This window comes from Hordeum vulgare, chromosome 1H (assembly GCF_904849725.1).
Source record: "Hordeum vulgare subsp. vulgare chromosome 1H, MorexV3_pseudomolecules_assembly, whole genome shotgun sequence".
Lineage (NCBI taxonomy): Eukaryota > Viridiplantae > Streptophyta > Magnoliopsida > Poales > Poaceae > Hordeum > Hordeum vulgare.
The window spans coordinates 369,661,954-369,686,934 of NC_058518.1; positions in this window are offsets into that span (position 1 = coordinate 369,661,954).

Consider the following 24,981-nt stretch of genomic DNA (forward strand, 5'->3'; position numbering starts at 1 on the left):
AAATTGTGCTCAAGTGCTGAAAGAAGAATTACATAGAATGCTTGACATAGAATATGTGAATGATGAGCATGATTGCAATGTTCTTAGCATGAATTCTTTGAATACCCATGATGCTAATGATATGCAAAGCCACCGATGAGCACGATTGCAATGTTCTTAGCATGTTCTTAGCTTGGTACATATGATAGTTGTACCAATCGACGCTTCGACCTGCAGGAACACCTCGCCACCGACTTTGGGCGGGCTCTGGACGAGATCAAGTGCCCCAGCAACTACCCCTCGGGATTTACCAAGTATGAACTCTCAAGTTCAATTTCACCAATACATGTCCCTTTGCTACCCTGCTACTCCTCGCAATGAAAACATCACCAGAGATATCGTTATTTGATTTACATTTGTTATTTTTGGTGGATGTTAACCTTGTTGTATTTAACACGCCTTTCAACATTCTTATGTAGGGCTACAGTGTGTGATATTGTTGTTTACCATCGAGGTTACTCACATCCTACTGTAGTATTTTACATCATTTGTGCAATTGCAACTTAGGTTCTAACACTTATTTGTTGCCTGTAGGTACATATGTCAGCGGTACTGATCCACGCTTCGACCCTCTTGGCATATGGGGCAATGAGATAAACCTGAACAAGCATCAAGTGAGGAAACAAAGAAAAAAAATTAGTCACAAGAGACATACGATTGGGATTAAACTCTTTATTTACACTTTTTCCAGGACATCAGTGAACTTTAGGATGGTAAGTAATATGTTGCCTTCTTTTCCTGCCCTGAACAAGTTACTCTATTCGACACGAATACTTGAAAGTTGTCTCTTTTCAGTGGTTTCCGAAGGAATTTACTCAAGATTACCTTGCAAACTACCTGTCCGGAGTAGAGGTGACAAAGGTTATAGTATATAATTCATGCTGCCATGATAATGGTCTAGAATTCTTCCTAAAGACGGTGAAGGATGAACAGACGATCATCACAAGGGGTTGGACAAAAGTTGTGCGCACTTTCGGCATGGAGGAGGCCACATTATGGGTACTCCGTTTCTTGAACACCATCAAGAGCCCAAAGGATTTACAATTCTCTCTTCACCTTTACCACCTCTAGTATTATATATTGTTGTTCGTCATATTTAATTTTCTGCCGAACTATGTAACCATCGAACATGTACCGGGCTTTTGATTTTTTCGTTGGCTGTTGAACCATTGTAATGAGGGTATGTATTGATAGATGTGAAATCCACATTTCATAATTAAAATTTGGAAATTTTCAATTCTAACAATAATTAACGAAAATAACCTATTAGGTAATAAATTACAGTGCACACAGTTAGAATGAATAAACCATGTGCGATGGTGCATACATTACACATGATTGTTTAAGAATAGTGTGCGTGATTATCTGCTTTACAACTCACGATCACATATTTTGCGCATGTGGTATGTGTGCAATGTCGCACATGCGTTTGCAAGGCGTAACCGTGTGCGATTGGCATTAATATCACAAACGATTCCAATCCTAATTGTGTGTGTAATGTAGGACGATAAGAAGACGGTTGACATACGAAGCGCGTGTGCGATCACAATAACTATCGTACACGATTATTAAATTGGCACGTTGGTTATGGTAGAGCCACCGCACATAGTTAAAAGTTTCGAACTGTGTCATAATGTACCTATCACAAACAGGTCTTGGAATTAAATGTTTGTGATATCCATATTTCACACACAAATATATATGCACCATCGTCTCGGATGTGTGGTTGATCACAAACGTAATGTCAAAGTGTGGCGTCCGGGTTAGGCTACAACTTCGCGTACACTTACGTTAGGCGAATCATCAGCATGTGCTCACCCCATCACAGAAGATGTTTCGGTGTCCTGTGGTATGGGCCCCCCTATCGCCCACATGCAAGGTGACGATTTGGAACTACATCACGGAAAGGGGTTAAAACCGTTTGTATAGCACCTAACGGTACCAGCGACATGTTGATGATATTTGTGGATTATTTAAGCTTGCAGGTTTATGTGAAGACAAAGTTAAAAAGAAGTTTTTTCTATATCTTTGGAGGGAAAAGCATTGATACAGTACATGTTATTGGATGATATTGGATCATGGGACTGGAATCGTTTGAAGCATCAAGAAGGTGTTTGTCTATGTTAAAGGTTGCTCTTAAAGGTTGCTCTTCTTTTCATCAAGATAAGAATATGGCCTTTAACAAGGCTGCTCTTAAACCTTCTTCTTTTCAAGACAAAGTTAAGAAGAAGGTTTAAGAGCAGCCTTCAATAATAACATGTCATGTTATTATTAGTGCTAACCTTTAAGAGCATGAAGAAAAGAGATTACTTGAAAATCTCAAGAAGCACAAGGCTGCTATTGGATATACTCTTGATGATCTTAAGGGCATAAGCTCCACTCTATGTCAGCACAAGATTAATATGGAACCAAATGCTAAACCTGGTGTTGATCATCAATGTGGCTTATCCTAAGATGAAGGAAGTGGTAAGAACTGAAATACTAAAGCTTCTAGAGGCAGGTACAATGTATCCTATTGCTCACAGTGGATGGGTAAATCATGTTCATTGTGTTCCTAAGAAAGGAGGTAGAACTGTTGTTCCCAATGATAACAATGAACTTATTCCACAAAGAATCCTAACTGGTTATAGGATGGTAATTGATTGAAATTAAACAAAGCTACTAGAAAAGATCATTACCCCTTGCCTTTTACTGATCAAACATTAGAAAGGTTATGTAAGCATACACACTTTTGTTTTCTTGATGGATATTCTGGTTTCTCTCAAATACATGTCTCAAAAAAGGATCAAGAGAAAACTACTTTCACATGCCCCTTTCGAACTTATGCCTATAGATGTATGACTTTTGATTTATGTAATGCACCTGCTACCTTTCAAAGATGTATGGCCATTATAATCTCTAACTTTTGTGAAAGTATTGTTGAGGTTTTCATGGATGATTTTTCCATGTACGGGACTTCTTTTGATGATTGCTTGGGCAATGTTGATCGAGTTTTGCAGAGATGCGAGTAAACTAACCTTGTCTTGAATGGGGAGAATTGCCACTTTATGGTGAATGAAGGTATAGTAATTGGGCATAAATCTCTGAACGAGGCATTGAGGTAGACAAAGCTAAAGTTGATGCAAGAAAGAAAATGCCATGTCCTAAAGATATCAAAGCGATAATAATATTTCTGGGTCATGCTCGTTCTAATAGGCGCTTTATTAAAGATTTATCAAAGATTTCTAGGCCATTAACTAATCTTCTTTAAAAAGATATTCCTATTGTTTTTTATGATGATTGTGTAGAAGCCTTTGAAATACTTAAGAAAACCTTGATTTCTACACCTATTATACAACCACCTAATTGGAATTTACCATTTGAGATTATTTGTGATTCTAGTGATTATGTTGTTGGTATCATTCTAGGGCAAATACTAGATGAGAAATTTAATGTTATTCAATATGCTAGTAAAACCCTAGACAACTCTCAAAGAAATTATGCTACTACTCAGAAGGAATTTTTAGGAGTTGTATTTGCATGTGATAAGTTTAGACCTTACATTGTTGATTCCAAAGTTACTATTCATACTGATCATGCTGCTATTAAATACCTTATGAAAAATAAGGATGCTAAGCCTAGACTTATTAGGTGGGTGCTTTTACTTCAAGAATTTGACCTCCATATCGTAGATAGGAAGGGAGCTGAAAACCCGTAGTGGATAAGTTGTCTAGGATGGAAAATGTTCTTTATAACCCACTGCCTATTGATGATAATTTTCCTGATGAGCAACTCGATGTTATAAATGCTTCACACAGTACTCCTTGGTATGTAGACTATGCTAATTACATTGTTGCTAAATATATACCACCTACGTTCACATACTAACAAAAGAAAAGGTTTTTCTATGACTTAAGCCATTACTTTTGGGTTGACCCACATCTTTATAAAAAAGGAGTACATGGTGTTATTAGGTATTGTGTACCTAACCATGATCACGGACATATCCTACGGAAGTATCACTTCGAGGCATATCGAGGACACCATGTTGGTGACGAAACTGTACACAAGGTACAACAATCTAGTTTTTATTGGCCTACTCTTTTCAAAGATGCTCATAAGTATGTCCTCTATTGTGATGAATGTCAAAGAATTGGTAACATTGGTAGACGTCAGGAAATGCCTACGAAGTATTCACTTGCTATTGAACCATTTGAAATTTGGGACTTTGATTATATGGGACATTTTCCTTCTTACAATGGGTATACTCATATTCTAGTTGTTGTTGATTATGTTACTAAGTAGGTAGAAGCTATTCCAACTAGTAGTGTCGATCATAACACTTCTATTAAAATGCTTAAAGAAATTATTTTCTCAAGGTTTGGAGTTTCTAGATATTTAATGACTGATGGTGGTTCACATTTTATTCATGGTGCTTTCCAAAAACTTTTAGGTAAATATTATGTTATCCATAGAATTGTTTCACCTTATCGTCCTTAGTGTAGTGGTCAAGTTGAGTTGAGAAATCAAGAAATAAAACTAATTTTGCAACAGTCTGTTAATAGGTCTAGAAAGAATTGGCATAAGAAACTTGTTGAAGCTTTATGGGCTTCTAGAACTGCTTATAAAAATCCCATGGGAATTTCCCCTTATAAAATGGTCTATGGGAAAGCATGTCACTTACCTCTTGAGTTAGAACATTAAGCTTATTTAGCAATTAAAGAGATTAACTATGAGTTTAAACTTGCGAGTGAAAAGATGTTATTTGATATTAGCTCATTAGACGAATGGAGGACACAAGCTTATGAAAATAACAAGTTGTTTAAGGAAATAGTTAAAAGATGGCATGACAAAAGAATCCAAAAATGGGAATTCAATGTATGAGACCTAGATCTTTTGTACAATTCGCGTTTCAGATTTTTTGCAGGTAAGGTTCTCTCCAAATGGGAAGGCCCTTATGGCGTCGAGGAGGTCTATCGCTCGAGTGCTATAAAGATTAAGAACTTTGAAGGCAAAAATCCGAGAGTGGTAAATGGGCAAAGAGTTAAACACTATATCTTAGGTACGCCATCAATGTTGAAATTAATATTATTAAAGTTATGACTCGAGAAGAACACATAAAAGAGACCTTCCGGAACGCATCAGAAAGAACAAAAAGAATAGGTATGTGATATGGTAAGTACACCGACTCCAAAAATTCCAAAAATATATTTTTGTTGATTTTGGTATTTTAGAAAAAATATAAAAATAAAAAGGAGTCAAGGGGACCACAAGGGGGGCAAGAGCCAATAGGGCGCGTCCACGCCCCTTGGACGCGCCCTGATAGCTTGTGGGGCCCTCGTGTGTCTCCCGGACTCCATTTTTTTCCTCGACACGTATTCTGCCCTAGAAAATTTCATTATATATACTGTGTCTATTTTGACCACCGCATCGCGAGTATCTCCTTTGTTCTTGTTTCACACTATTTTTCCTAATAGATTTGGAGGCAATATGTCATCGCAAGATTCCAAGGGAGAAAGTTACGTTTCAGATCTCATTCCCAATCCCAAGTCTATGGGGATGTGGATCCTTATGGGTGGTCAAAGGAGGAAGAGATGGAGGCTCACTTAAAAAGGATTGAACACTCAATTGATGATGATGAAGAAGAAGAAGAAGAAGTACATGTGCCTCAACCGGGCGATATGCACGTGGAATTCAAAAAGGCAAGCTTGCCAAACAAGGTTACACCTTCCAATACACATTTTACCCCTTATCGTCGTACGCAGGAAGATACTACCGTGGCCTCCTCTAGTAATCCATCCTTTTATGGAGGGAGCAATGATCATCACCAAAAATCTTCGTAAGAAGAATTTGGACCTTATGGAAGAAGTTGCCAAGCTTAATGAGGAGATCTGTATCCTAAGGAGTATCATCGAAAAAAGGATTACGTCCTCGCCACCATCACCCAAGAAGGATGCCTGGATACATGGGTATGGGCACCACCTCTAGCTTGTTGCAAGCTTGGGGAGGTGCCCCCATATCGTATCACCATCACTTTTATCATTACCATCTATCTTAGTTCGATCCTTAGTTATGTCGTGACTTAGAGAAATAAAATTTCAGATTTGCTTTGATTAGAATTTTTTCTTTGAGATATATCTATCCTTATAACCGATTGTGAGAGTTATATAATAAATATTAGTTGAGTTTGTGTGCTTTACTCCCGTGCATCTTTCATCGTAGCATTTAAATAAAAGAAATAAAAGATCATATGCTAATCCCATGAGGAGTAATGACTTCACATAGAAAAAGTATAAGTGATAAAGGTTGTTGGGAACAAACAAACATAACATTAGTCATTGATAAAATCTATGCAAGATTATGATGGAGGAGAGGATATTCACATATAAGTACACTACCTTGGACATCTTCTATGATTGTGATCCCCCACCAAATATTATATAATGAGCAAGTGTTGATGTTGGACATGGAAGACAACATAATGATCATGATAGTTTACATTCACATAGAAGTTATTTTGTCATGGATCCTCTAACATGGGATGCTTGCTTTAGATCTTTTGCTAGCCAAAAAAAATTTGCACTAAGTAGAGATACTACTTCTGCATCCATAACCCTTAAACCTAGTTTCTTGCCATGAGAGTCTGCCATATATACCTATGGATTGAGTAAGATCCTTCAAGTAAATTGTCATCGATGCACCAAGAAATAAAAATGCTCCTAAACATGTATGATCTTGTATTGTAAAGGAAAATAAGCTTTGTACGATCTTGTGATGGCAAAGAAATAAAAGAGACACATTACATAATAAAGTTTGCTATCATAAGGGGCAATATAAGGTGACGTTCCTTTGCATTAACAGTTTGCACATCCAATTTAAAAGCGCATGACAGCCTTTGCTTCCCCCTGCAAAGGGCGTATCTTTTATCTTCGCGAATTTACTTACGTGCAAGAGTCAATAAAGTTTATCCTTATTCCAACCTATCAAACGTTTAGTTGGCAAGCATCATGTGTTGGGGATAGATCCATATATATATATATACATCTGAATGTAGGAGATCATGAACCATTATTGTTGACATTACCCTTGAGGTAAATAAGTTGAGTGGCAAAACAATAAAGGCCCTATCTTCATATGTGTCTAATGAAAACATTAGCTCCAAAAATATGCAATGAATGTCAGCAATCATCGAAGACGAAATGATAGTTGAGTATGTGAACTTGCTAATATGAAAGCACTTACATAGACTATCCTCTGAAATATGATGCTCGATGACTAAGAGCATAGTTTGTTGTTTGCCAATAAAGTTTATGTTTTATACTTGAATGTTGTCGATAGATTGTTACTTGTTTATGAGAAGATATATAATTAAAAAACTTGTTTCTATGTTAATATTCATGATAATCTCATGTATGTATTCTATTTTTATCGACGCCTCTCTCTCTCTCAAATTATGTGATCATTATTATCGAGTTCGGCTTTCACTTGAGGACAGGCGAGGTCTAGGCTTGGGGGAGTTGATACGTCCATTTGGCATCATGAATTCTAATTAATATTTATGATATTATTGTCCATTATTCCTCATTATGATACAATTCTTATGTTTTCCTCTATGAATATGCAAGGTACATTACAACGAGGGAAATTAGTGGAAACTCGAACTCTGGACCTGAAAACCAAGAAAAGGCTGAAAAATCAGTAGACTCCAAATGACCTGAAATTTCATGGAGATTTTTTTATAGAATATATGACAATTATTGGGCCAAAAATATACCATAGGGGGGGCACCTGCTGGGCACAAGCCCACCCTGATGGCTTGTGGGGCCCCAGCAGGTTTCCCGACCCCCCCCCTCTTCTCCTATATGGTGTGTTTTATCCTAGAAAAAATCATACGGATACTTTTGGTACATAGCACCGCTATATCGAGGAGGAAACCAGGGAAGAGGCCCTTTTGTTCTCTAGAGGAGAGATTCTGTCGGGGAAACTTCCCTCAGGGGGGAAATCGAAGCCATCGCCATCACCAACGCTTCCTCTGCGGGAGGACCAATCTTCATCAACATCTTCACCAACACCATCTCATCTCAAACCCTAGTCCATCTCTTGTATCCAATCTTCGTCTCAAAATCTCAGATTGGTGCTTATGGGTTACTAGTAGTGTTGATTACATCTTGTAGTTGATGCTAATTGGTTTACCTGGTGAAAGATATTATGTTCAGATCCTTGATCACTATTATTATACCTATGATCTTGAACATGTTGATGAGGTGTGAGTACTTACTATTTTTCCTCATGACATGGGAGAGGTCTTATTATAAGTAATCATGTGAGGTTGGTATTCGTTCGATATTTAGATGATGTGTATGTTGTTGCTTCTCTTAGTGGTGTCGTGTGAACGTCGACTACACGATACTTCACCATGTTATAGGTCTAAGGGATGGAATTACAGAGTAAAAAGTAGATTATGGGTTGCGAGAGTGATAGAATCATAAACCCGAGTTTATGCGTCGCTTCATGAGGGGCTGATTTGGATCCACATGTTTCATGCTATGGTTAGATTTATCTTAATTCTTGTTTTGTAGTTGTGGATGCCGGCGAAAGGGGGTAATCTTAAGTGTGTTGCTTGTTCAAGTAAGAACATCACCTTAGCACTGAAGCACCCACATATCAAATTATCAAAGTAATGAATGTGAATCAACTCAACATGATGAACATGACTAGACAGAAATTCCCATGTGTCCTCAGGAGCGCTTGCCTCATATAAGAGTATTTTCGGGCATGTCCTTTGCTATGAAGAGGATTGGGATACCTTGCTGCACACTTGCTACTATTGTTACTTGTCACTTGTTACAAATTATCTTGTTACAAAACTACCTATCACTGTTACTCATAACACTTGCACAGAATACCTTATTGAAATTGCTTATCATTTCTTTTTGCTCCTCGTTGGGTTCGACACTCTTACTTACCGAAATGACTAGAATTGATCCCCTATACTCTTCCAAAGTTTCCATGTCTTCTTTTGGTCCAGAAAAAATTATCAAAAAGTTTCATGGTATTTGGACTCGGTTTGGTACTGTAAACCTGAAAATCCGAAAACATGTAGAAATCGACAATAGGCACTTGGCACTAGGTTAATAGGTTAGTGCTCAAAACTAATATGAATTAGCAAATAAATGCTGTAAAAGTATCCTATAATGATAATATTATAGCATGGAACAATCAAAAATTATAGATACATTGGAGAAGTGTCAGCGTACCAAGTGGTCTCATCCCCAACAACGTCATGAGTGGATCTGAGTGGAAGTGGATTTGCACCCAATTTTATTAATGTTAGAGGTCTTCTCTACAAAGTTCAGAGACTTGTGTGTATTTCCTATTTCTTTCGGTTCCTCTTTGTAACTTGTACTAGCCCATTGCTTTTATTAATGCAGTATTGGGTCCTTCTGGACCCTTCTCCTATTAAAAAAAGGGGGAGGAGGCTCTTGAAGAGAAGGCATATTTTAAGAGTTGTGGCGTCCCCTCATTCGAATGAAACATCCACCATATGTTGTAAAAAAAAGTAGGTTGAGGCCATACAGTTTACAATCTTAGAAGACCTTCCAAAAAAACAGACAAACTTAAAAGACGAAGCATGTCCTAGGTTGGACGAACATGTCTGCTTTAAGGTGTCTTTTGGTTATCTACAATTTTTTGGGGCGTCTCGGAGTCTAGCCTGGTGGAGTCTGATGGGAACATCCATGCTCTAGGCCATGTTTAGTACCCACAAAGGTTTAGGATGCATGTGAGCAGAAGCACAAGCATGGCATTTCGTTGAATATATGTGCTCCTAGATGCAACATTCAGCTCTTTGGTTACTTTGGCATTTCGTTGAATATATGTGCTCCTAGATGCAACATTCAGCTCTTTTGTTACTTTGGTTACACACGAGACGTGCTGTGTGGTAACCTCCTCTTCGAATGATGAGGTTATTAGCACACATAATCGTAGGCATAATACTATAGTGGTAGCAATAGTAGTGAGCATAGATTGAGCCTCGTTGAATAAGAAGATGCATAATAGTGGCACACACAATCATACACATTAACCAAAATCATACAAGTTCAAGACTCGCATATTAACAAAGAGAGATTACAAAGCCCTCACTCATCAACCATGTCAAGGGCTCGATCATGCTCGCCGTACTTGATCACCACCTCTGCTCATGAACCGTCGAAGACGGTTACCCTGAAAGCATCCTGGGTCAGGACCGTGAAGATCGGGAAGTACCAGATCTATTGGTCGTGAGCTATGGAGAATCCGGACCACCCTTGATCCATGGCAACCTTCCATTGACATCCGGGAGCCCGATCTTCGTCTTCAAAACAATATACCATGAGATGGTGCCCACGTGTTACCAAAAAACATCGACTATGGGAAGTAAATCTACCCCACGGGCTAAGAGCACCTTGCAAAAGTGGGTTGGATATACTTTTTCATTCAAGTGGCCAACATTCGATAGCCTCCCCCGCCACCTCTTGGGGGCGTTGCTTTGTACTGCATCCTTGGGGCAGCTACCCTAAGCAGCATTGTGGAGGATCAACTTGTCGGCAGAGCACTGCACTGTAGAACATAGCCTCAATACGCTATCACATTTATAGTATGTAAAATTTTAAATTATCTATCCACTGAGACAAAAATGCCCCGAGCTAAAAACAAGAAGTGGGTATGACATGGCGTAATGCAAAGCTGCAACCGGCAATATAGAAAATTCTAAGGTTTGTTTTGTATATTTCGTAATGTATTTGTGAATATTCAGTCCTCACCTTGGGCACATGTCCAATGTACACAACTTCTTGTATCCCAGTAACATATCACTGTTGGTATCACTGGATATGCACTTCCCACGGCCATCTCTCTACTGCCGGCAAACTACCTGGTTTCTCCAATGAATCTGCACACTAACGCACCCCTAAGATAAACAAGGAGGCTACTGCTACTCGCTGCATCCCATGCACCCTAAGAGATGCAAGGAGGTTGCTTCTTCCCCTACACTGGTCGACTGTTGGCTTTTGAACATGCGTATGCAGCTGTACACGCGTGCCTACATGATTCTTGCTTCGGGCGGCTACTTGACGGAACTTGCGTAACTAGCGACACGAATAAAACTGATCGATGGATTTGATGGCTAAAGGCTCGTGTCGTGCCTTTGCTTTGTATTGCTTTTCGTTTTTCTGGTGTTACAATCAACACCCCTAGGGTGTCTTTTATACACGTCCACAAGGGACTATGGAAATAGACTAGGACTAGGAATCCTAATAATACTAGGACTCGGTTTGGCTTTCTTTCCTAATCCTAAAGAAACAACATGATTAACTTCTACATTCACCTCCTTAATCTTGTTGCTTGACTTCACTTCTTGCAGTCCGACTTTCCTCCTCATCTCGATGAACTTCTGTCGACCGAGGGACTTGGTGAAAATATCGGCAAGTTGGTATTTCGTGTTCACATGTTGAACCTCGATCAACCCTTCTTCAATGCACTCCCGGATATGGTGGAACCGGGTATCTATGTGCTTGCTCCTTTCGTGATGAACCGGATTTTTGCACAACGAGATTGCAGCTTCATTATCGATCTTCAGTGACACCTTCTGCACCTCCCGCTTTGCAAGAATAGCTAGGATACTTCTCAGCCACACTGCTTGACAAGCCGACGTGCTTGCCGCTATGTATTCTGCCTCGCATGAAGACAGTGCCACCACCTTTTGCTTCTCAGAATTCCAGCTAATCGGATTCGGGCCAAGGTAGAAAACCATGCCCGTTGTGCTCTTTCGGTCATCAACATCACCTGCCATGTCACTATCTGAATATCCATGAAGGATCATTCCTTCCTTTCCCTTTCTGTACGTGCAACCAAGATTAATGGTGCCTTTCACATAGCGCAAGATTTGATTGACCGCGCTCATGTGCTCGGTTGTCTGATTCTCCATGAAACGACTCACGATCCCGACTGAATAAGCCAAGTCAGGTCAGGTATGCACCAAATATCTTAGGCTACCCACAACGCTTCGATACATTGTGGTGTCCACCGGCGGATTTGAGCTACGCTTTCTCAACTTGTGACGTTGGTCCATTGGAACTTGTGTCTCATAGCAATCTGACATGCCACACTTTTCCAATAACTTGACCGCATAAGCCGATTGACATAGGGAAATCTCTCCGGAGCTTTGCTTCACTTCGATGCCCAAGTAATAGCTGAGTAATCCCAGATCGCTCATGCTAAACTTGTTCTTCATTTGCACCTTGAAACGTTCAATTTCTTGTACGCTATCTTCGGTGATAATCATATCGTCGACATAAACTCCAACTAGCAGGTTTGAGCCTTTGGAGTTCTTTGTATAGACTGCGTGCTCGAGGGGACATCTCTTGAACCCGAGCGAGACCAAACTCCGGTCTAACTTTGAGTTGCAAGCTCTTGGCGCTTGCTTCAACCCGTAAAGTGCCTTCTTGAGCTTGTAAACTTTCCCTTCTTCGCCTTTCTTCTCGTAGCCGAGGGGTTGTTCCACGTACACTTCTTCTGTGAGATCGCGGTTGAGGAAAGCGGATTTAACATCCATATGATGAACCTTCCAATCCTCTTGTGCTGCCAAAGCTAGGAGCACTCTCACCGTCTCGATTCGAGCAACCGGTGCAAACACCTCATCATAGTCAACTCCGTGACGGTGTACGTAGCCCTTTGCAACGAGTCTTGCCTTGTACTTCACAATGGCACCCTCCATGTCCTTCTTTAACTTGTAAACCCACTTCAAACCTATCGTCTTTTGGTTTGGAGGTCGGGTTACCAAAGTCCACGTGCCATTTCTCTCAATCGCCTTCATCTCCTCATCCATGGCGTGCGTCCAGCTAGGACTTTTGCTCGCCTCTACGAAGTACGCCGGCTCCTCAACTCCGAACAGACATAGTCCGGAGTACTCGAGCATAACTAGCTTTGTATACTTGTAGACTTTCTTGAGGGTCTTGTAGCGACGAGGCCCTGAGGAGTCCGTTGTGGCTTGCGAAGGAGGCGACACAAATTGTGTCAGTGTTGATGCACTTGAGGAAGACAGATGAGACCCAGGTGTGTCATCGACATCCGCGTCGTCGGCGTAGTCGTCGTGACCGTGACCATCATCTTGATTGTCGTCGTCACTATATGCGCCTCGTTGTCGATGTTGTCGTCGAGATCTCCGTCTGTGTCGTGTGCGGCGTTGTCGCTATCTCCTTGCGACCTATGTGTGTCGTCGTCGGTGTCGGCACCATGATGGTCACTACCATTGTGGTCACCTTGGTTGGGCGTCTTGCCAACCACCTGGACATCCTCCCCTGCATCATCATCAGTTGGAAATTCAACCGTGAATATGTTACCGTTTGGAGCACCGTCGGCTGCTGCACTCCAATTCCACGCTTTGTTTTCTTCAAACACGACGTCGCATGAAATCCGTAGACGCTTGGTTTGTGGATCATAGAAGCGGTATGCCTTGGTGCCGGAACTCCTCTCATATCCGATGAACACCATCTTGGTGCTATGATCGGCAAGCTTTGAGAGGTGCGGCTCCGCCGTCTTCACATGTGCCACGCACCCGAACGTCCGTAGATGAGACACATTCAGCTTACGTCCGTAAATTGCTTCATACGGAGTCTTGTCGACCACCGCCTTCGTTGGAGCCCGGTTGAGAAGATAGACCGCCGTCGAAACAGCTTCTCCCCAAAAAGTCCCCGACAGGTTCTTGCTCTTGAGTAAACTCCTTGCCATGTCAATGACGGTTCGATTGCGCCTTTCAATGACCCCGTTCTGCTGCGGCGTGTAAGGTGCCGTGAGGAACCTTTTTATGCCAATCTTCTCGCAGTAATCGTTGAATTCGTTCGACGTAAATTCTCCGCCGCGATCTGTCCGGAGAGCGCGAACCTTCAACTAGTGTTCCATCTCCGTTGCAGCCTTCAGCTTCTTGAACGCTTCAAACGCCTCATCTTTAGATCGTAGGAGAACGACCCACATATATCTCGAGTAGTCGTCTACCACGAGGAAGAAATACTTCTTTCCCGCGTGAGTTGCTGGGGTGATAGGGCCACATAGATCACCATGGAGCAGCTCGAGTGCATCAGTTGCACGATAGGTAGACTGAGCAGGGAACGGCATGCGGTGCTGTTTTCCAACCAAGCACCCCTCACATACTCGATCAACATGGTCGATAAATGGCATCCCGGATACCATCTCCATCTTTGACATCTTCTTCAAGGCGTAGAAGTTAACGTGTCCAAATCTAGCATGCCATAACCACGAATCATCATCACTCTTGGCGAGCCAACACTCCGGTTGAGATTGATCAAGGTTGAGGATATAGAGCCTATTCCATGTGCGATTAACACGAGCTAGCACGTTTCGGAGGTTGTCGAAGATCGTCATCACTCCGTTCTCGATATTCACCTTGCATCCATTCTCGTCAAGCTTCCAAATAGAGATAATGTTGTTGCGAAGCCGTGGGATGTAGTACACTTCGATGAGTATGCGATGTTCGCCTGTGAGACCCTCGAAGAGGACAGATCCTTTCTCGCAAATCTCCACATCTGAACCATCACCGAACTTAACCGAGCCTTGAACATCATATTCCAGCTCGAGAAATTTCTCCTTGCATCCCGTCATGTGGTTACTGGCACCCGTGTCGAGATACCACGACACATTGTGATCCCCGGATAACTTAGGTGTCACATTCTTCTCATGAAGTAGCACCTTCCGGGTTTGTTTCACAACCACCGTTTCAGCGAGATCACAAACTTCGGCCATCAGAAGACTTGGACCTTCGTCTTCCTGCTTTGCCAAATTTGCCTTGATCTCCCGCTTGTTAGGCTTCGGACAATCCTTTGCAAAGTGACCCGTCTCGTTGCAGTTATAGCACTTAACCTCGGATAAATCCAAGTTCTGTGGGTTCCGCCCTTTAGATTGGTCCGCCTTACCACGACCTTGTGGCTTGCCTTTTCCTTTGCCTTTTCCGGTTTGTCTGTCGCGCTTCACGTTGCTTGAGCCTTCGCCGCCATCACGCCTTCCTTTGCTACTTGGGGCCTCCCAATCTGCGCGCGAGTACATGAGTTGGTCGCTACCTCCTCCTTTGTCTTTCCGACAGCCACGAGCATTCTCTTCCCATGTCCGCAAGTGTCCGATTGCCTCCGTTATGGTCATGTCGTCGATGTCGTAAAGCTGCTCGAGCGTGCCGATGATGTACGTGAATTTATCAGTCACCGAACTGAAAAATTTCTCTACAATCTCGGTCTCATCGAGCTTTGCACCAAGCGCGCGGATCTCTCCCACCAAAGTAGTAAGACGCATGGCATGGTCGTTCACCGATTCGGTTTCCTCCATCTGCAACTTGTGAAATTGGCGCTTCAGCACTTGTGCCCGAGCCTTGGTGACGCGATCTTCTCCGATCCTCATCTCCTTGAGTGCGTTCCACGCCTCTCTTGCCGTCTCGAACTCCGCCAATGTCATTAGCACGGAATCTGGCACGGACTGGGCTATGGTGGTCATGGCACCTTCATCGGACTCGTCATCGACGTCGTCGTCCGTGATTGCCTGCCACACTCGAAGGGTTCGGAGAATAATCTTCATCTTCACCGCCCACACGCCGTAGTTGGCGTCGGTGGGCATCGGGTACTGGATGGGGATGTTGCGATGCGCCTGGACGTTGGCGCCGCTCGTTCGTCCACCACTAGTCGCTGACTTGACGCCCTTCTTCACCTTGTCGCCGTTCTTGTTCGTCCTGGCACCGCCCTTGCCGGACTTGACCGACTCAACATCGATGTCCGTCATCGTAGATCGTAGATCGTCGAGGCTCTGATACCAATTGTTGGCTTTTGAACGTGCGTATGCAGCTGTACACGCGTGCCTACACGATTCTTGCTTCAGCCGGCTACTTGACGGAACTTGCGTAACTAGCGACACGAATAAAACTGATCGATGGATTTGATGGCTAAAGGCCCGTATCGTGCCTTTGCTTTGTATTGCTTTTCGTTTTTCTGGTGTTACAATCAACACCCTTAGGGTGTCTTTTATACACGTCCACAAGGGACTATGGAAATAGACTAGGACTAGGAATCCTAATACTACTAGGACTTGGTTTGGCTGTCTTTCCTAATCCTAGAGAAACAACATGATTAACTTCTACATCGACACCATGTGAAGTTGTGCTACTTCCGTTGTTCGCAGTGAGTGGTAATCGGCTTCCTCCTTGGGGCGTCGTCTTGAAGGGCTTTGAATCTCGTTTGCACTCTTCAGGGGCTAGATGCTCGCGACATTGCGGTCGGCTCGGGCTCCTCCGGCAATGTGGATGTTCTGTGTGGCTTCTAGTGTGGCAATGATGGCCCCTTCAAGCGGAGTAGGATTTGTTGTTCGGCTCTGATAGTCTGTCTCATCTGACGTGTCCGAGGGGTCGTCGTGCCTCTCTTGTCTTCTGGAGTCGGAGTTGTTTGAGGAGGAACCTTGCGACGACGATGGCATGACGACGGGTGGTCGGTTCTGGCGCTGGCTCGGCGCAGGTCCAGTGCTTTCATCCTACAATGCTCATCGGCTGAGTCGAAGCTGCCTGGTCGTCGGCGCGTGTGGTGGACTGTTTGGCGTTGTCCAACGCAGGCATCTACGCTCGTGTGCGGTGGAGGCTACATCGGTGGTCGTCGATGGTGAAGTCGGAGTCGCCCTCGCGGAGGCGTGATGACGATGATGCCGGATTACAACCTCGACGGAGCTCTTTCCCTTGGCGGCGTGTGTGCGTTCTTGTGTAGGTTGTCAGGTCGTCGTGTGTGCCTTGTTGTGGAGGACGCATTGTGACTGTTTTAGTCTGGTTTTCTGATTATGAACCGGACAACTCTCTTCGACCTTTTTTAATGAGATCGGTACCTAAGGGACCGCATTTAAAAAAAAAGATAGTCGGCTTGTACTTGTAATTCTCTTCTTCTGTAATGCGTTTTGCATTCTCTCGAGAAACAAAAACCTGCCACCCGCATGCTCTGCAGTTGTAGCTTACTTCTCTACCGAATTGACTCATCTAAATTTCAACTTTACGCGACTTATATCCAACAAAAATGTTGTTATAAAGACACCCGAACATGGATGATGTACCAGTATCCCTGTTCTGCATGCGCATGGGTCACACCATTGAACTTCCATCGATAAGCCCTATTTCGAGAAACAAGGACAATGGACACGCGCGCATGGCACTGATCCTTCTTCTCGGACTGATTCCTTTTTGCCGCTCATGTGTGCGTACGTATGCCCATGCCCATATGTCTCGCGGTCGACCTACATGGCACGGGGTTCGAAGTCCATCGTTGTTAGACCCTTCCGAGTGATTTACTTTGTACATGTTATAAGGATGCAACATAAAAAAATATGGCAAAACAATTAAGGAAAAAAAGAACATTATGATGACCTCAGAAGAAAAAGATGCTAAGAGTATGGTTAATTGTATAGCCAGTAGTCTGCTATATGAAGTTGATACCTTAATTATAACCAATCTAATACTCCACTCATATAATAGCTAGCGATACTAGGCTATAACATTAATATATGGCATGCCTCTTTCTCTTGTAAAGAGTGTTGGGGCACGTGCTACAGCCGGTTGTAAGCTTGTAGCCTGCCTCTTTTCTCTCTCCTCTAATCTTTCCTTTAAGTAGACACAAATTTGTTGTGGCATCTCTTATAGCCCGCCTATATCACTCTATTATACTTGCTCTAACCACATGAACCTATGCAAAATGGCTACCAACCAATGCATGAAGAAGTTTAATTATTAAACAATTCAATGAAGGGAGCTTGGATACAAAAGCTTAGCTCCTATGCATTGAGAAGACTAGTTGCTAATATTTTTAATGCACTCCCTCTGTGACAGTTTAGAAGATATATATCCAAAATCGCTGGGACCATAGTGTTTGCAATTGGCTCAGTTTTCTTTTACTCATGACTAAAAAATAGCAACATATTAATACCAAGGCGCGTAATTAGCTAAGAATTTAATGTGCAATTAAGCTCGTCATCAGTAAACAGGCCGTTCGTCCTCATGTATGTAGCTATGGAGACCGATTCATACCGCAGCTAGAAGTACTAGTACTAATTAGCTAGGAGTAAATGTCACACGCCTTAAACCTTATTTATTATGAAAACGCACCTAAATTTAATCATGTTTTTAAAAACTGTGACGAAGGAAGTATCTACCACGTGATGTAAGCATCAATGCATTGAAAGTAGCGTAAGAGAGGAACAAGACAAGAGAGGGGGAAAATGCGTACATACATGCTAGTATTCGACATGTTTATTCTCTCTTTGACACACACCAAACGGAGAAGAGAAAACCATGCATGTGCGCTACAACAATCAAGACGGCAAGGAAAACACGATCACGTGATACGGCTGCGTCCCAAAATCAAACTCTGCCTCGGCGAAAACGATAGATGGTTTCAGTTTCAGGATCGACAGCTCACCATTCACCGAGACACTACTATCCTGTCCTCGACCCGGAAGGAAGAAGAAAAAGGCCGTTTGTCCGCACGCACGCACGCACGCGGCCGGGAGACGCTGCCCAGCGTCACAAGGCACGTCTCCCTTTAGAAACGGACCGGCAGAAGAACGTCGATCGCAGGCCTTTTCTTGTTTTCGATTCGTTTCAGTTTCTTTCAACCGGTGATTTCCGCTCTTGTACATGAGGAGGAAAAGGAGAGCACGACGAGAGATTTCTGGATCCGAGCAAGCAAAGGTTTTTTTTCTTTGGAACCTGAGCAAGCAAAGTTTGAATAGCAACACGTCCGTGCCGTTCTTGTACTACTGGCTGTGGTTTGCATCGAGTGAGTTATTTATCCAAAACCATCACACTTGAGGCTAGAGTAACAGATTAGTATTAAATTTGAATCAGGTCATAAAAAACACCAAAGATGAGTCTAATGTGTAATGCGGGGCATTGATTGTCACATAACCTCCTGAAAACAGTCAAACTGACCGGTTAGACCCATCTGTAAGGCTGACGTGGCATGCCTATGTGTATGACTATGTGGAATTTTTGCTGAGATGGATCAAGGTCCCATCTGTCATCCACCCATTGCCTTCTTCCTTCCATCTCTTCAATCGTTCACGCAGACGACGGAAACTCCGGTGGAGAGGTGCTCGCCGGCGGCAGCCATGAGTAGTGAAGGCGGAGGATGAAGGCAGCGACGCTTGGGAGTGGGAGCGAGGGGGCGCGGAGCAAGCTCGCACGGCCAACTGTCGGCGCTGCAGTTGAAAATATGCCATGGAGGCAATAATAAATTAGTTATTATTATATTTCTTTGTTCGTGATAATCGTTTATTATTCATGCTATAATTATATTGAATGAAAACATAAATACATGTGTTGATACATAGATAAAACAATGTCCCTAGCAAGCCTCTAGTTGGCTAGCCACTTGATCAAGGATACAAGGTTTTCTGACTATGTGCAAGCGTTGTCGCTTGATAACTGGATCACATCATTAGGAGAATCATGTGATGGACTAGACCCATACTATGAAAATAGCATATTGATCGTGTCATTTTATTGCTATTGTTATCTGCGTGTCGAATATTTATTCCTATGACCATGAGATCATATAACTCACAGGCACCGGAGTAATACCTTGTGTGCATCAAACGTCGCAACGTAACTGGGTGACTATAAAGGTGCTCTACAGGTATCTCCGAAGGTGTCCATTGAGCTAGTATGGATCAAGACTGGGATTTGTCACTCCGTGTGACGGAGAGGTATCTCGGGGCCCACTCGGTAATACAACATCACACACAAGCCTTGCAAGCAATGTGACTAAGTGTAAGTCACGTGATCTTGTATTACGGAACGAGTAAAGAGACTTGCCGGTAACGAGATTGAAATAGGTATGCGAATACCGACGATCGAATCTCGGGCAAGTAACATACCGAAGGACAAAGGAAATGACATACGAGATTATATGAATCCTTGACACTGTGGTTCAACCGATAAGATCTTCGGAGAATATGTAGGATCCAATATGGGTATCCAGGTCCCGCTATTGCATATTGATCGAGGAGTGTCTCGGGTCATGTCTACATAGTTCTCCAACCCGCAGGGTCTGCACACTTAAGGTTCGATGATGTTTTAGTATAGTTGAGTTATATGTGTGGTTACCAAATGTTGTTCGAAGTCCTGAATGAGATCACGGACATCACGAGGGTTTCCGGAATGGTTCGGAAACAAAGATTGATATATAGGATGGTTTTATTTGGTCACCAGAAAGTTTCGGGCATTTCCGGCAGTGTACCGGGAGTGACGAATGGGTTCCGGGTGTTTATCGGGAGGGGCCCACCCACCCGAGAGTGAGCCCATGGCCTTAGGGTGGCGCACTAAGTCCTTAGTGGGTTGGTGGAGTCAGCCCAAGAAGGCTATGGCGCCACAAGCAAAAAATACCAAAGGAAAGAAGAAGAAAAAAAGAGAGGGAGGTGGGAAGGAAGGAGTGGACTCCTTCCCCACCAAACCGAATTGGGGTTGGAGTCCAACTCCTCCCCCTTGGTCGGCGCACCCTTGAGGGCCTTGAGCCCCAAGGCTAGCTCCTCCCCTCCTCCTATATATATTGGTGGTTTAGGGATTTTTGAGACACAACTTTGCCACGTGCATTGACGTCAGTTGTGCTTCCCTGGCAATGGCTCCAGAAAAGTGTTGATCCTGCAATCTCTAGTGTTAGCTAGACGAATGCTTATGACAACGAACCTTCTCCTGCAACGGCACCAGAAGAATGCTGCTAGCACTCCCCGGCAATGAAACTGGAAGATTGTTGTTGATGGCCCACCAGCGCGTGGGTTCGCAGCAGTTTTCGAGGGTAGAGTATTCGACTCAATTTGTTGGTTTGCACGACGGAGGTGAGAGTATACTCTCAAGTATTAGCAGCTAAATTTGTCATATTCAACCACACCTGAAAGATTAGTATCTGCAAGCACAGTAGTAACAGCAAAGTAGCGAGTAACGGCAGTGTAACGAGCAATAGCAGTGGCAAGGAACATCAGTAGTGACAGCAGTAGCAAGTAGCAACAGTAGCAAGCGACAGTAGTAGCAACACTAGTAGCAGTAGCTGCAGAGCAAAACAAGTAACAGAGTAGCAACAGTAGTAGCAGCAGCAGAGCAAGACAAATAACAACAGTAGCAGCAGTAGCACAAACTCGTAGGCAATGGGTCGGTGATTTGTTTGGATGATATTCATCATGCAACAGCTATAACACGGAGAGATATGTGGCTAGCTCCCGTTCGTCAATGTGATGTAGGCATGCATTCCGTGTGTCGTCATACGTGCTTAGGGAAAAGAACTTGCATGACATCTATTGTCCATCCCTCCTGTGGCAGCGGGGTCCAAAAGGAAACTACGGGATATTAAGGTTCTCCTTTTAATAAAGAACCGGACCAACGCATTAGCACTTGGTGAACACATGAACTTCTCAAACTATGGTCATCACCGGGAGTGGTTCCGGTTATTGTCACTCCGGGGTTGCGGGATCATAACACATAGTAGGTAACTACAACTTGCAAGATCGGATCTAAAACACACATATATTGGTGACAACATAATAATTTCAGATATGAAATCACGGCACTCGGGCCCTAGTGACAAGCATTAAGCATGGCAAAGTAGTAGCAACATCAATCTCAGAACATAGTGGATACTAGGGATCAATCCCCATCAAAACTAACTCGATTACATGATAGATCTCATCCTACTCATCACCGTCCAGCGAGCCTACGAATGGATTACTCACGAACGACGAAGAGCTTCATGGAATTGGAGAGGGAAGAAGGTTGATGATGACGATGGCGACGATTTCCCCTCTCCGGAGCCCAAGACGGACTCCAGATCTGCCCTCTAGATGAAGAACAGGAGGTGGCGGCGCCTCCGTATCGAAAACGCGACGAAAACTTCTCTTTTTATTTTTTCTGGGATGAAAGGCAACTTATAGAGCTGGAGTTGGGGCGGCAGGTGCCTGTGGGCCCCACAAGCCTACCCACCGCCACCAGGGGGTGGTGGCGGAGCAGGGGCTTGTGGCCCACTGGCCCACCCCCTGAGGTGGAACTTGGCGCAGATATTTTTTATATTTTCCAAAACTGCTCCCCGTAAATTTTCAGGACGTTTGGAGAACTTTGATTTCTGCACAAAAATAACACCAAGGCAATTCTGCTGAAAACAACGCCAGTCCAGGTTAGTTCCATTCAAATCATGCAAATTATAGTCCAAAACAAGGGCAAAAGAGTTTGGAAAAGTAGATACGTTGGAGACCTATCAACTCCCCCAAGCTTAAAACCTTGCTTGTCCTCAAGCAACTCAGTTGACAAACTGAGAGAGAAAGAAAAACTTTGACAAACTCTGTTTGATCTTATTGTTGCAACTATGTCTAACTCATAACCAGAATTTCAGCAAGATCACAAGTTAACCACATAAGCAAATGACACAAAGGTCTCACGGTAAACTAATATAAATGGCATAATCAGCTAACGAGCAAATAATAATGAGTTTCAAATACCAACACTTCAATCAAAGCAAGCATGAAGCAATATGAATAGGTGGTATCTCGCTAGCTCTTTCTGAGACCGGAAAACATAAATGCAGAGCACTTTCAAAGATCAAGGGCTGACTAAACATTGTAATTCATAGCAACGAAGATCCAGCCATAGTCATACTCAATATCAATCAAAAGAAAAGCATAAAAATGACAGAGGTGCTCTCTAATTGGTGCTTATAAAAGAGGAGGATGACTCAATGGGAAAATAAATAGACAGGCCCTTTGCAGAGGGAAGCATTGATTTGCAAAGGTGCCAGAGCTCAAGCTTTGAAAACAGAGATAATAATTTTGGATGGCATGCTTTCATTGTCAACGCAATGACCAAGAGTTCTCAATATCTTCCCTACTACTCATGCTATAGGCGGTTCCCAAACAGAAAAGTAAAGTTTTAACTCCCCCACCACCAATCAATCACACTCCACGGCTAGACGAATCCTCGGGTACCGTCCATACTAACATCAATCCGGGGGGAGTCTTGTTTTACAGTTATGTTTTCGATTTAAGCGTGGAACTGTGCATCCCAAATACCGGCCCCTTTCTCGTGAAGGACTGTGAATAAACACATGTCGAGGATAACACTCCTAGCATGGAAGATACCTATAGCCCTCTGTCACCACATGAGCGGTTCGGGCATGCAAAACAGATTATTTCTTGAAGGTTTAGAGAGTGGCACATGCAAATTTACTTGGAACGGCAGGTAGATACCGCAAATAGGTAGGTATGGTGGACTCTCATGGAAAAACTTTTGGGTTTATGGAAGTGGATGCACAAGCAGTATTCCCGCTTAGTACAAGTGAAGGCTAGCAAAATACTGGGAAGCGACCAACTAGAGAGCGACAACAGTCATCAAGATGCAATGAGTTTGACTAACATTGAATGCAAGCATGAACAGGATATAAATCATCATGCACACGAACATCATAGAGGTTATGTTGATTTTTTTTCAACTACATGCATGAACATGTGCCAAGTCAAGCCACTTGAAACATTCAAAGGAGAATACCATCCTATCATACTACATCACAGTCATCTCAAAATCTATGTTGGCAATCAAGACAAACCATTATAAGCTCTCAGCTAAATAAGCATGGCATCAGAAACTATGATCTCTAAGTTGTCATTACAAACATGGTTCTCTGACAACAAAACTAAATCTGGGTCGACAAGCTAGTCATATTAAAAAAAATAGATAGAGTTCATACCAGCTTTTCAGTCTCAGTCACTTCATCATATATCATCATTGTTGCCTTTCATTTGCATGATCGAACGATGAAAACGATAATAAGCGCATTGGACTAAGCTGAATCTGCAGGCAAACACAAAGGGGAAGACAAAATAATATGGCTCTTTGAAAGCTAAACGGGTAAGCATGTAAGAACCACTAAGCATTGTAACCAATATCTTCTACCTGGACACAAAGAAAAAGAAAACTATTTACACGGAAAAGATCCCAACAAGCAAAAAGAAGAAAGAAAAATCTTTTTGGGTTTTCTCAAAAGGACACAAAACAAGAAAACAAGAAAACGAAAAGAAACTAGCATGGATAATACAGTGGCAAAGTGTAAACACCGGCTAACGAAATGAAAGCATAAGCATGAATGTAAAGTCGGTGAGAACACATACTCCCCCAAGCTTAGGCTTTTGGCCTAGCTTGGTCTACTCCCATGGATGATCCTGGCGAAACCCAAAGTCATAATGGGTGTTATACGGGAGTGTTGCAGCCACTGCCTGAATAGCTGCCTCACGAAGTCGAGCAACAGTCGCCTCCCTCTCATACTCCTCTGCCTCTCCTATGGTTATGTAGTATCTTTGTTTAACCTGAAAGTCAAAGAAAGGAGGAGCAGGAAGGGTAATATGGAAAACACGCTTCCGGTTAAATATCAAGCGGTATAGGAGGGATCCATGATCTCTCTCAAGGAACTGGTAGCGTGTTAGAGCGACACGATCAAGGTAGGCTCTACGGAGAGGAGGGTCTTCTGGACGGATGGATACTCCAAGAAAATTTGCTAAGCGTGTAGCATAAACTCCACCAAAGAAATCCCCCTCACTGGCATTTTTATTCAGCCTCCTTGCTATAATAGCTCCCATACTGAAGCTCATGTCACCTGTTAATGCGCTCTTAAGGATACTAAGGTCGGAAGCGCATAGGTGACAATGTGCACCCTTGCCGTTAATGCACCTACCTATGAAGAGGGCAAGGTAGTGCAAGGCAGGGAAATGGATGCTTCCTATGGTGGCTTGCATGATATCTCTGGTTTCTCCACTAGTTATACTGGAGACAAAGTCTCTTACCCAAGACTTAGGAGGATCATTGACACTACCTTCATCGGGTATCTTGCAAATCCTATTGAAATCCTTCAGACCCACGGTATAGGATTTATC